The sequence below is a fragment of the Pinus tabuliformis genome, chromosome 9, assembly GCF_031772625.1.
Source record: "Pinus tabuliformis cultivar Carrire ecotype Pingquan chromosome 9, CPIR1, whole genome shotgun sequence".
In the NCBI taxonomy this organism is placed as follows: Eukaryota; Viridiplantae; Streptophyta; class Pinopsida; order Pinales; family Pinaceae; genus Pinus; species Pinus tabuliformis.
Window position 1 is genome coordinate 458,069,959 of NC_142307.1, and position 15,304 is coordinate 458,085,262.

The window sequence follows — 15,304 nt, forward strand, 5'->3', positions numbered from 1 at the left end:
CCTTTTGACTTTCACAGGGGTCCGCACCTACACCGTTAGGGACAGAGCGGGCAGGTCCGCAGTTTTTGTACACAGAAGGTGCAGGACCGCAGGTGACAGTGAGAGAAAGTGCGGAATTAGAGTTACATTGATTTTTAATGCCTTTCTCTTATTTCCAAAGCTTGATTTGAAGAGCTGAGGTCTGATACTTGCTTAGGAGGACAGCACAAGTGATGATAGACCCATACTGACTACAAATAATCATGGTGACGATATTTTTGTGTAACAGGTTTCTTTCTTGTTGGGAACACTCATGACCATATTGATCAGATGCTCAATCGCTTTTCAGTCACATTTAGGAGGAAGGATGTTGGGATCTTGCCATCATTAATTGAATGTATTAAGAAATCATACATGCTAGAGCCTATTTTTGATGTGTTGGAAGAAACTGTTGAAATGCGAAGGTTTATTCTGGGATCGCATGCTGAGAGAAATGCATTGAAGAACTTGATGACATTAGCTTCCAAGATCAATTTTGTATAATAAAAAGATGATGGGAGAACACTAATGTGGGGTAAGAAGTATTCAACTACTGCAAAATGGTCGCCGTCATCAAGTTTGACATTATTGAAATTCATTAGATCATCCAATATTTTGGTCAAATATATTGTTATTACAAACAGTTTCTAAAGTTCATAATGCACACAAGTAGAATAGAGATATTAATTATTCACAACTAAAGGAAAGGGAAATGTATATCGCTTCCAGAAGATCTCATGGATAATGTGAAGACATGGAAGACCTTTGCAGGGGTTCAATATAGGATACTAAGGAGGGTTACATGATCACAATGCTAGCAGATGGAGATGCCAATGGCTATCCATTCTGGGTTGGTAAGGTTATAAAGGTCATTACATAAATTGATGATGTTGTAGATGTTGAGGTACATTGGTATGCCACAAATACACACCCACTCAATGGTGTGTACAAGCCAGAGATTTTAGTTGATAAAAAAATTGGTGGAAAAATAAAAATAAAGGGTACAAATATAAATCGTCGATGCACAGACCTATTAAAATTGGAGGATGTTGAAATACTTGTTTATTACTTCAATTTAACAAAGAGATGAACTCTTCACTTCAAAATGATATAGATTCTGAAGAGGTTTTTATGAGAAGAAATAGTGTTGAGATGGGGTCTGCTAAACCCAGTCGTAAATCTAGAAGAATTTTGAAACTTGAAATGGTGGGTATGCAAGTGAACTCAGATGGGGCACTAGTTGATGAAAGAGAAGAATATGGAACATCTTCATCTGAATTTACTCATTCATATGAAAATGTGAATTTTGATGGTGTGCACGAAGATATGAGTGATTTTGAATAATTCTCTAAGACAATTTATATAACTCATGTTTGCATCTTATCTTGAAATAAAAAATTTGATTTCCATATCATGTTAAATGAAGTTATGAGTCATTTTAATGTTTGTAGGATTTTATGTTTTAATTATGATGAGTTTTATCATTTAGAATATGCACAATGCAACAATAACTTAGAGGTATAATTTATGTTTAATTCAATCTACAAGTATTAGCATTCTGATTAATTTAGTCAAGTAATTTGTTCATAATGTCATGGTTTAAATGTTTTAAAAACTAGAGTTTTTCGATTCTAAGGTTGAAAAATTTCCATTTGTTTTTATCTTTAATGTTATGCTTGAAAAAGACTAGAAATTTAGCAATATTTTGTGTCATGTTATTATATGTTTAACAACATGGATTAAAACTTATGGAATTTTAAAGTGTTTTGGATCCCATTATTTTATCTTTATCATCATTACTAAAACATGTTGAAATTATACCTCGGAAAGAAAAATGGTATTCTACCAAAAACAATAGTTTGTTTTTTTCATTTATTTTGCACAAAAAAATTGTTTTAATGCCATTTTCCAAATATGTTGAAAATTAAACCTCAAAAAACATCATTCCAGAATACACACTTTTCATTTTTTGGACTGTTTTTCATGTTTTTTTTTTTCAGATTTGTTTGCTAGAATTTCCTGTTTTGAGTTTATAGTTCCCGTTTCAAAGTTTACATTGTTTATCATGTACTATTTTCTAAAGTGCTAGATTAACCTTGTACTAGAAAAAGACCTGCAAACTTTTAGTTCAATCCTCCACATTATCAATTTGTTCCAGGTCACTTTTGCTTTCCTTTACAACGTGACTACCTTTATGGTTACGCCTGATGGCATTACATGCAAGATCTTTCCTCCCTCTATTTATACAGACTCTTCTTGGAACATGGATTTTATTGGCTTCCTAAGATGATGTAGAATACACTTAATTGAAGGTTCTTTTACATTCTCTTTTCAAGTAGCAGTTTCATTTTTAGATACATCTTTTTCATTTCTATTTTTTTGGGTGCATGAGATTGAAGCTAATTAGAGTGTTGGAATTTCTTTGTCATATACCTTTTCTGTTTTAATTTTAATGCTATTGGGTTGCTAATCAGAGTGTTGGCATTCCTTTGTCATCTATTTTTGGTTTTTTAATTTTAATGTTATTGGGCTGACTTGTTCTACCTTGATTTATCTCATAGAACAACCTTGATGTTTCTTGGTAACATACTTTTCTTGCTTACGGTGTTACATGCTCATTTATGTTTCCTCTTTCATTATGTGTAATTCACTTCAAGCTTCCCTATTCTGCTTGTAACATGGGGCTTATTACCTTCCTAAGATGAGGCAAAATACACTTAAGTGAAGGTTCCTGTACATTTTATTTTGAAGTAGTAGTTTCTTTTTGAGATGCAGCTTTTTCAGTTTTATTTTGTTCGGTGCATGAGATTGAATCTAATTAGGGTGTTGGAATTGCTTTGTCAGTGTTTTAATTTTAACGTTATTGGGTTTCTAATTAGAGTGTTGGCATTGCTTTGTCATCAATTTTTTGAATTTTAATTTTAATGTTACTGGGTTGACTTGTTCTGCCTAGATTTATCTCATAGAACTATGGTCCAAATGCAGCAAAACACTCTAAAGAGAAGCCCTACGGTTATCATGAGCCACTACTTGATCAAATTGTGCTATCCTGAGAATATGGGCATATGATGCAGTGCCAAAGAAATATAAATGATGCACCTATCATTAATTCTAGTTGCATATCTGCATCTTCTGAGCACATAACATTTTAATTGAAAAATGAAAAAATTGATCAACGAAGAGGACATCAATGAAAAAGATAAAAGCATGGCCACTGAAAAACCTTGATTGCTTTGTCATCTATTTTTGGTGTTTTAATTTTAATATTATTGGGTTGCTAATTAGAATGTTGGCATTGCTTTGTCATCTAATTTTGGTATTTTAATTTTAATTTTATTGGGTTGACTTGTTCTACCTTGATTTATCTCGTAGAACAACCTTGATGTTTCTTGGTAACATACTTTCCTTGCTTTTGTTGTTATATGTTAATTTATGTTTCATCTTTCATTATCTGTAATTCACTTTTCCTCCCTTTTTCCTTGGAAAATGGGTCTTATTAGCTTCCTAAGATGAGGAAAAATACATTTAATTGAAGTTTCTTGTACTTTCTTTTTTCAAGTAGTAGTTTCTTTTTTATATACAACTTTTTTATTTCTATTTTGTTGGTTGCATGAGATTGAATCTAATTAGAGTGTTGGAATTGCTTTTTCATCTATTTTTGTTGTTTTAATTTTAATTTTAGTGGGTTTCTAATTAGAGTGTTGGAATTTCTTTGTCATCTATTTTTGGTGTTTTAATTTTAATGTTTTTGGGTTGACTTGTTCTACCTTGATTTATCTCGTAGAACAACCTTGATACTTATTCGTAACATACTTTCCTTGCTTTTGTTGTTATATGTTCATTTATGTTTCCTTTTCCATTATATGTAATTAACATCAAGCTTCTCTATTTTTCTTGGAACATAGATCTTATTAGCTTCCTAAGATGAGATTGAATACTCTTAATTGAAGGTCTTGTACTTGCTCTTTTCAAGTAGTACTTTCTTTTTGAGATACATATTTTTCATTTCTATTTTTTTGGTGCATGAGATTGAAACTAATAAGAGTGTTGGCATTGATTTCTCATCTATTTTTGGTATTTTGATTTTAATTTTAGTGTTTTAATTTTAAGAAGGCAACATAGATATTAAATATACTAGAATAAACCTCGACCTATCATTTTTAATTTTATTTTTTTTCCTCTTTCGTAAGTATATTTTGAAATAAGCATATATAAATAGACCAATTTATACCATATAATTAAACATGTATTATAGTGTTAGTAAGTAATTTTTATAACAAAGTAGTATAAGTGTTAAATTTACTAGAACAAAACTGGTCTATCATTTTTCATTTTAATTTCTTTTTTCCTGTATTAACTATATTTTTAAAGAAACATATAAATATATCCATATATGGAAAATAAATAAACATGTATTATAGCTTCAATAAACAAATTTTATAACAAGGCAAAATAAGTGTTAAATTTCCAAGAATGAAAATAAAAATAAATTAATAAATACTTTCAAACTTGGGTGATTTCAAGCTAAGTCGAATTAGAAGTATTTGTATCTCTAGAATGAACATAAAAATAAATTAGTAATTGCTTTCAACCTTCAATTGAATTGAAGCTAAGTTGAATGAATTAGATATTTTTAGTTGAGTTGAATAGAGATCTCTAATTGTCTTCTTCTTGTAATTCTCCAGCCATCCAACCAAGTAGAAACAACCGTAATTGCTACCTATACTTCCGAAATTTTTTTCTAAACAATTATCTTTTGTAAAACCTAACAATACATGTATAAATATATTAAATTCATTTTATTGAATTTATTTTTTACAGATATCAAAAGACCCATTAAACATGGTTAAAAAATGGACATCATACTTAGAAGTTTCTTGTTATTCCTATCGAGGGCAAGGAGTGATTACTTATGTGCTATGAAATATTGTGATGAATCATGTCCTCCAAAGGAAAAGGAATATACCTGGAAGAACAACAGACAATGGAGCATATTATATTGCATCTATAGAAGGCTTAGGAACAACTAGGGAGTATGGATCCAATGGAATTGTAGCCTTCACCAATTCCAAACATGTGTGCAATCAGATGAAAGGTGTGTACCAATTTAAAAAAGAGAGACTAAAACAATTGAATGGAGAAGCAAAAAATATTGTTAATCAATTTCAATCATTTAGCATAAGATATTGTGAAAATGTTAATAAGATGTCTAGTGATATATTCTATGGGGCAATGCCAATTCAAGATTTGTGTGTGAAAGATGAATTAGTGTTAAGAAGTTCTCTATAAATATTTATTGATGTATATTATAAGATATCTTTGATATGTGTGTACTTTTTAGTTATAAATGTGTCATTTTTAATGACCATGTGTTTTTTTCAATTCTATACCAAGTGTTCCCCCACTATGTAAGCACAACTCGGTGAATTTGACATGTTTTAGAAAATTTTGTATTTAATTTTCAGAACGTGTGTGCTTTAACATTTCTGTTTTTAGTCTTGAGTATATTTTAAATGAAGAGGTTCAGATTGTTACATTAATTTTCTGGATTCTTTCAATGTTTTTAAATAGCAATTTTAAGATCTTAAAATGCATGATGTAATTTCAAGGGTTACATAAATTAAATGCATGGGGTAACTTCAAGGGTTATATCAATTTTCTGAAATCTCTTAATATTTTTAAATAAAAATTTCAAGATTTTTAAATGCTTGAGGTAACTTCAAGAGTTATAATAATTTTTTGGAATTCTTGATCTTTTTAAATAACAATTTTAAAAAGAATTATAAATACATGAGGTAGCTTTTTAAATATCATGCATCTATACATCTATAGATATCCATATAATGGATGAGCATTTGTCACATGATCCTTTGAGGCGAGAATTAATAGAGCCTCGTGCATCTACTAGAAGGGGTCAACATTCTCCGAGTGGTCATCAATCTTAGGGTGGTCAACATTCTCCGGGTGGTCATCAATCTCAATCGGATCATCGTGATCAACATAATTTTGGTAAATTATATAAAAATAAATATATGTTAAACAAATTTCTACATGTAAATGCATGTACATGTTTATCTTGCATACCTTTATGAATACATTTGTTCACATGTTTTTATATTTATGTAATTGTATATATTGATCCAGAGGGTGAAAATGTTGGTCCAAGTAGATGTAAGCGAAGCCAAATAGTTCAAGAAGAAAGCCAGACATCAACCACCACTTATCCATCTGATATTCCAGATGAGCTTCCTTGGGAGACAAACCTCCAACAATGCACATTACAAAGGTGCAAAACATACATATAGAGCCGAGATTAAAATAAACATACATATAAAACCGAGATTAACATAAACCTATGCTAGTAAGTAATTCAATTAAAATTTTGAAAGCTTTAAACATGTTTATCCACATAATTATATTTCTTTTAACCATTTTAACTACTCTTAATATATTTAAATTAATTGTGTCTCATACATTCTATACATTAATATAAATATTTTCTTAGAATTAAAATTGTGAGATACTTAAAATATATATATATATATATATATATATATATAAAGGTTAATTTTATTAGACAAAGTATTTTAAATGATTTAGATATAATATTTTATATTATTTATTAATGTTTGCCTTTCTTTTTATTAGGTTACACACCATATTTTTAATTCAAATATCAACTCTATCTTTTAAAAATGAGAAGTTTATTTGAAAGATTTAGAGAGACAACACGTATAGACATTTGAAATGGATATCCTAAGTATGTGGATGGGAAAACATCATTCTTTTATATCGATACTTACATACTTATAGGGAATGCTTTGGCTCACAACTATTGAAAAGATAAATATATTAATATTTGATTTAAAATGATATATTATAAAAATAAGCAATTAATTATAATTGCAAGTTGATTAATTGTAATAGCTCCGATCGTTTGGGGAGCATTTTGTGAATATGTTATCAATTTCCATTGTAGGAATTCGAAGCGCAGCTTTTTGTGAATATGTTATCAGTTTTTAGGAGAGGAAATTGAGGTGAAGCATTTTGTGAATATATTGTTAGTTTTCAGCAGAGGAATTGTAAGCGAACCACTTTATCATTTGATTCATCTCTATATAATCCCTAGGAATATAGGCAAATCTCTGTGAACTGGGAAGGGAAAAGGTTGAAGATATTGACTCATCCAAGTGCTCCAATCATGTCGACTCCACAAGGTTCTCCAAAATACGTCGATGTAAATCCCTGAGATTTGCGTTTCACGCACGACAATATCAAGAATTCCTTCATCGAATACCACGGTGGTAGGATGTTAAGCAAAGCACCAGTTGAAGATGGTGCCTCGGAAGCAATCAACTGCCATACGCATCTGGGATCTGGTGGCAGTATGTAATGCGGTAGCCCCGCAAAGTCTGGTGACAGTGAATGCAATCACCATGAGCTCAGGACGGGATATGGTCTTTATATCTATCCCTTTGTCTCTAGCCTGGCTGTTGCAGTACTCTAGCCTGAGGCTATCGACAGACTGGCCACTTGCCCTAACCCCAAACAGAGTCAAGTCTTCACCTCTCTTAGGCAAATCAGTCAAGAAATATATGTCTGCCAGCTGGATTTCGAGCTGGTGGCCGCTAATGAAGAAGCACTGGTCCTGTATGCTCCATCTGTCAACCATCCATTGTAAGAAATCCACCTGAGCCCTCATGCCAGGAATGGCCCAGAATTTGTACAAGCCGCACGCCCTCAAAGCATCAAGTGAAGGCTGATGATTCCATGCGGCGGTATTCACGTCCTCATGCTCTCATTCACGCCAATCTAGCATGATGTACTCTCTACATCAGGTATAAGGATAAATTAAATTGCTAGAAAATATTTTGATTGGTCCATTTTTGAGAATTTTTGGGTTAAAAACCCTTGCGATGGGGACCGCACCCTTTGGGTTAGACATAGTGCATGGGACCACACTTTGTCTACATGGAAGGTGTGGACCTCGAGCTTTTTCCCGATGGAGAAAAAGTCGAGGTCCGTCCAGTAGTGGTAAACCTGCAGGCCCTCGCGCGTGGGTTTTATGCCTAAAAACCCTCCCAGAAAATGAAATAAATGACTAAAAAAAAAAAATGAAACGGTTAAAAATGAAGATTAGGATGATGTGGATTACCTGGAGAAGACAATGTTCGATTCCGACAGTTGGATTTTCCGCAATCTTCACGGAAGTTTTCTGAGCAAAAGCATTATTTTCTCACCCAAACTCAAACGGTAAAAATGAATTGACAAAGGCCCTTTTTATAAGTTTTTTGAGTAAATAAATTGCAAATTTGTTTATGTTTCACTGTGAAAAGGTATTTTTGCGACATTTTTATCTATTTCAAACAAGTATGAGTAATGTTTGTGTTTTTGTGCAGGATAACGGATTATTCAGGTGAAATCTATCATTTACGATGGAAAAACATTTAGAGTCACCTTTAAGCTCTTTTCTGACTCCTGAAACATGAAAAGATTGTCGAGTGTTTCTTTTAAACTCGTTAAAACGGAATTAAAAGATGGTCCACTTACAGCTCTTTTCCGACCGTAAAAACATGAAAAGATTACCGGATTTTTGTCATTTCGAATTCGATATTGGTTATAAAACGACATGTCGTTGATCTATTTTTTACTTTTTCGGATCACGGGCACTAATGACGAAAAGTACTCCTTGGTCGTAAAAGATCAAGCGGTTCTCTCAAGTATTATTTTATACTTTTTCGGGCTTGGGAGACACAAATTTACGAAAAAGGTCAACCCTGGAGTCTTCTTAAGTTTTTTCAAACTCTCTAAAATTGAAAAACGCCGAGTTTCTCCCATACTGGACTCGTTAAAATTTCACAGTAAAGGACCTGTTAAATTACAAACAGGAACGAACCACTCCTTCTTAGAGTTCGAATTTAAACTAAGTTGGACTCATCCGAAGGATGAGCTTATAATCAAGCAAATGTTATCCTCCTCAAGCTTGTCAAAAATAAAGAGGTACTTGCCAGAAATGGTGGGGAAAAGAGATAAGAATGAGTCTGTTTGTCATACTTTGTAACCACTCTTGAACACAACACTTTTATTCACCTGGGTTGGGAAATCCTTTGCATAACAGTTGATCAAACCACATTAAAAGTCTTCAGCCGGTTTCTGGGTATTAAATTTGGGTCAATTGTCACCAAACCAATTGTCGTGTTGTTATGCGTTCAAGAGCTCACTGGCAATAAGCCATTCATCTGCAAAATGTCTGTCATCCATCTTGACCATCCCTGAGTCAGTCCTTGCAACTAAATTTCTTCAACTTGATCTATGATTTCATGTTGTGGGCTTGCCTACGACGGATCGCTTTCTATCGACATCAGCTCATTATCTAGAAAGATGATCTAGAAATCGTCAGTACCTTGAGATCTGCATGCCTCAATGGTAGGTTTCTTGCCTTTGACGATAGTTTGCATCATTGACTTTCGATCAAAGGATTCCGTGACATGTTCGACATCAACACATTTATTCTCATGTCATGGATTATACTGGGTACTTTGAGAGCCATTGACATCACTGGTGCTTTCTCTCACACTTGTTAACAGTTTACATCATTGACTGGTAATCAAGTGGTTTCTACCATGTTCGACATCAACACATTCATTCGCATGGATAGAATCGTACTGTTTCGAGAAGTTGAAATGGAGACCCTGGATCTAGTTTCCACAATCCAGGCTACGAGGAATTTTGTATTCATTATATAATGGACTATTCATAAACAGATGGCTACGTCCATACTGTGTCCACCTGAGTCTATACTTGTGATGTTTTACAAGATCATTCCTATATCAGAGTAGTAGTTAGTTTTTCTAGTCAGTTTTGAAGTAAGTATGGGAATGCCTACCTCAGCAATGATATGATCTCATATATATATCTTGCATTGAATGTTTTTACAGGTTCCAACCGGGCTCTCCACAAGATGATCCTCGAAATGATAAAGTACTTCACTCTTCCTAAATGATCAATGAAATCCTCATCTACTATAGGCTTCGCACTTTAGGGGGCAATCTGTTACAAAAAAATATCGTCACCATGATTATTTGCAGTCAGTATGGGTCTATCATCACTTGTACTATCCTCCTAAGCAAGTCTCAGACCTCAGCTCTTCAAATCAAGCTTTGGAAATGAGAGAAAGACATCAAAAATCAATGTAACTCTGGTTCTGCACTTTCTCTCACTGTCACCTGCAGTCCCGCACCTTCTGTGTACAAAAACTGCGGACCTGCCCACTCTGTCCCTAACGGTGTATGTGCGGACCCCTGTGAAAGTCAAAAGGTGCAAGTTTTATCTTAAAAAACTCACTTTGGGTTAATTATAGAGGATTCTAGAGGGAATTTTGACGTGTATTGTTCGCTCTGAGGTGGTTCATGCATCCCAAAAGAGAAGGAGCTAATCCCTTGATGAGAGGAGCTATCCCTTTGAAGTAGGGCTTTATCCCTTTGAAAGAGGACTTAGTAACCTCCCTCCATTGCACTATAAATACAGGCACTGGGCTGGTTGCTGAGGAGGTTAGAAGCTAAACATTTTTTAGGGTAAATGCTGGTGAAATCAAGACTTCCTAGTTGAGCCTAAGAGGAGAGATCACATACCTTTTTGGCTTCATTGGGGAGTGAGTGAAACTTGTCAAAGTAGAGGAGACTTCTTGCTGGACCCTGGGAGGAGCTTATACAGCGTCAAGGCAAAGGTTGTAAAGTTCTTCTTCTTTTGAATTAATACAATCAAACTCATTTTTCTCAACAAGTATCTCATGTTATTTGTTTCATGGACTCCTTGACTTTCATGTTAAAAATGTTTTATGATTTTGGCTTTTCAGGTGCTATTTAATTTGTTTGCCTTGTTTGTGTTTGCAGATTCGTGACAAAGGAACTCATTTGGCTCAAAGGAGTGAGGGCATCCACAAACTTGCGTTGGACCTAAGGTAGGCCCTAAAAACACTTGTTTGTCATTGTTTATTAAAGCATATTTAGAGAAAGATAGTGTCTGGTTGGTTTGCTTGTCATTAGGTCTTCTTTATATTCTAGGAAGGCCTATCTTGTCCACAAGATCGACTTATTCCATGTGACAAAACCAACCTTTACCTTCTGAAAGAATTTCAATTCAACAAGCATGTTTAGATATCCGAAAACAATCTAATTTTTTTTTTCACAACAAGTGTTGTCCAATTGTAGATACAAAACTTCTGGAAGATTACCACACCAATGAGAAAGCACATAATGAATTATGGTTATTGTGATATTTGCATCATTATGAATATTTAGAGTTGTGAAGTAGACCTTTGGAAACATTTTCCCATTGAAGACCATAAAACCGATCAAGTGATACTGAATAAAATTCTCCCCCTGCAAATTTTTGGTTTCTGAAACAAATTGTGGTAGAAGTGTATTCTTCTAGTCCATATTGTCAATTATGAAACCCAAATATTTACTTGGATTATCATAACACTTCTTTCAATTCTTGTACAACTTTTTTCTTGAAATTATTTGTTGTTTGTGATTCTCTTGAAACACTTTAACAATGGAATATATACAATATACAAGAAAATCATTAATAAATACATTTTCATAGTGGATGACTATACAATTTTAAAATTTAATGTTATGCATGCTTACCTCTTTCTGCCCCTTCATATTTATCCCTTTTGGATTTAAGAAACACAGATGTACTACAATCCCCATCCTTGTCGTCTTAGGAATACAAACATTGTTGAATTCTTTCTTCCATATCTTCACAAAATATTGATATGTAATAAATCAACCATTTCCTTCAACACCTTCTGCACATTCTTTATATAAGTTGTAGATTTCTCGTCTTGAGAAATTACCTGGAATATGTATTTTCTCTCTATTTGGCATACACTCTCCATGCTTCGAAAATAATTATTTCATCCATGACATTGCAGTATTTGATAATGGCCCAGACTGTCGTTTCTGACGTACTTCTGAATAAAATGTGGGATACATTTCCAAATTATTTTAGATTTTTGATAGATGAAAATTATCCATTGAATGGAACATTTTGAAAGCCTTTCTAAAGATAAATAAGGAACAAATATGATAATTATAACTTGAAAATGTATATTGCATGCACCCCACTAGATACGATTTTTCCATGATTTTATCCATTGACAAATATCTCTTCCTTTTATCCAACGCAAAATTGAAATCCATATGTTTCAAGTAATCTTTTTGACAGCATTCACTTGAAATGAGAGCATTGATAGAACTTCTTCTCGTGAGATATTCTTCTCTACCCCTTGTATAGCTACAACATATTGGATTGATATGAAAAGGACTTCTCCTACCCCTCGATACAATATTTGTTCGCAACATCTCCAGTATTGAATCATCATCTGTATAAGAATTTTCATCATCATTAGGTGGAATATTATCCTCACTATGATCATATGTGGTTTTGATATATTGACTTGAAGGATATTATTCATCTCTCCCTTCATCATTGCTACCCTCATAGTCCTTATAATTAGGACTAAATGGAAAATTTGACTTGATGTTTATTGGATATTATTCATCATGTGCATTATTAGTGCTTCTCTCATAGTCCATAATATTATGACTACGTGGAAAATGTGACTCTTTACTTACTGCAAATTCTTCATCCTACCCTTCGTCACTACTACTCTCATAGTCCTTAGGATTCGGACTAAGTTCTTCATCCTTCCCTTCGTCACTAATTATCTCATAGAACTTAGGATTAGGACTAGGTGGAAAACGTGACTCTCTTTTTACTAAAAATTCATCATCTTGCCCTTTGTCACAACTACTCTCATAGTCGTTATGATTAGGACTAAGTGGAAAATGTGACTCAATTTATTGGAAATTCTTCATACTGACCTTCCTCACTATTTCTCTCATAGGCCTTAGGATTAGGATTAAGTGGAAAATGTGACTCTCTATTTATTGGAAATTCTTCATTCTGGCCTTCATCGCTACTGTCATAATTCATGCGCTTAGGACTAATTGGGAACTCTGACTCTTGATTTATTGGAAATTATTCATCCTGGAGTTCATCAATACTTCTCTGATAGTCCATAGGATTAGTACTAAGTGGAAATTGTGACTCTCGATTTATTGGAAATTCTTCATCTTGGCCTTTCTGACTGCTCCTATCATAGTCCATAGGATTAGGACTAAGTGGAAATTGTGACTCTTGATTTATTGGAAATTCTTCATCATGCTCTGCATCACTTTTTCTCTCATACTCCATAGGATTATGACTAAGTGGAAACCGTGACTCTCTATTTATTTTAAATTTTTCATCATGCTCTTCATCACTGTTTCTCTCCTAGTCCATAGGATTAGGACTAAGTGGAAATCGTGGCTCTTTATTTATTTGAAATTCTTCATCTTGCCCTTCATCAATGTTGCTCTCATAATTCTTAGGATTATGACTACGTGGAAGATTTGACTCTCTAATCATAGTGAAGGAATTTTTGTTATATTCATCAATATGAGTAGAGTTGGTACACGATGAAGATGTTGATGCTTCACAAAGTGAAACTTCAGTATCAGAAGATTCTATGGATTAAAAAAAAAAGAAGCTTGAATGATACAAATGAACTCTCTCCTAATGATAATATATAGTTTAAATAATGAAAATTTCCCTCCAAAATTTCCCTCCAAAAGTTTTCATTGAAAAGTTTCCCTCCATTTTTTTTTTTCATGTATTTCCCTCCAATGTTTACTTCTACAATTTATTGAAAAATTTTAACTAAAATTTTCTCATGAAATTAATGTTTTAAACTGAATCTTTTACTTAAACTATATATCATTTACTAGACAATTGAATAATTATTTTATTTTTTATTATATCTTCTATCCCACATTTAAAATAAATTACTATATCCCCATAACATGATTTATATGTTAAGTTTTTCTAAAAAAAAATTAATACCACATTCACCATGCAGTAAAAAAATTATGTAATTTCTGCTATATCATAAATTTCATTATCATTATTCCTCACATCATATCAAGACTTTTCAAGGTTTCGTTTAAAGACTTGGAGTGATTTTGTGGGGCAACTACATTGTTATCGACAACACATTCGATCGGAGATTATCAAATTTGAAAGGTTAGTTTCCCTTTTGCTTAGTGCAGGTCTTAAAATCCCATAGGTTTACTAGTAGTTATGTTTCAGTTGGGTTGTTATGTTCACGCAAAATACAAGACAAAAAACACATTCTAGTTAAAAAAAAAAACAACCTTTTTATTAATGAAATTTATATTCTTTTTACAAATTAAAAATTGATAGGAGGTAGGCTTACCCAATAGCCCACTAGTAGGAAGGAGGAGACTATGACAGTAATGGGTGTGGTGGGCTCGGTCGTGGGCTTCCTATTTGTGGTCGTGCTTTCCCGAGGTAGAGCGGCCCCTTTGTAGGCTTGGGAGTCAATTCTCGGAATCGACACCCTGGCCTACCAAGGGGAACTCTACCTCGAGCGGGCACACCCATGACCGACCACGCCAATCCACAGGCAATGCCTATGGGCGAGTGCACTTGGATGTGGAAGTGCTTGTCGGGGGCATGCCCTCCCGGCGACCCAACCTCCCTAGGAGCAAGGGTTGATTCTCAAAATTGACCCTCACCCCTAGGTAGGTTTGGTCGTAGGGGTGGGGGGTGAAGGGGGATGCGAGACCATGGGCGTGCTTGCCCATGACACAATAGCACACAACATGCCAACGTTCCATAGGTGGGAAGGCCTATGGTTGGGCACTACACGTTTGGCCATGGACCTGCCCGCCTTGGGAGAAATGCAAAACGGTCACCTGGCCTAACCGGAGTCCAATTCCCAGAATCAGCCCCAGGCAGGCTAGGGGGAGATTCTTGGAATCAGCCCCTTGCGAGCGAGGTGGTCGATTCCCCTACTCGCCCCCTACCAAGTGTCCAATTCCCAAAATCACCCTTGATAGGCCAGTGGGGATGATTCCTAGAATTGCCCCTTGGCTTGCTTAGGATTGATTCTAGGAATCAGCCCCTTGTCCTGTCAGAGGCTATTCCCAGAATTGGCCCCCTGCAGGGCAGGGGTTCTTCTAGGGTTTGACCCCTAGCAGGCCAAAGGGATTTTTTTCCCTCGGTGGCCATGCCCATAGTTGGGTGTGCATGCTCATAGGCATAATCATGACACAACACTAAGGCACAACGATCCCCTAGTAGGTGTCTGCCAAGGGACTAGGGAAAAATAAAAAAATAAAAAATTATTTTTCTAAGGATGGAATTTTTATTG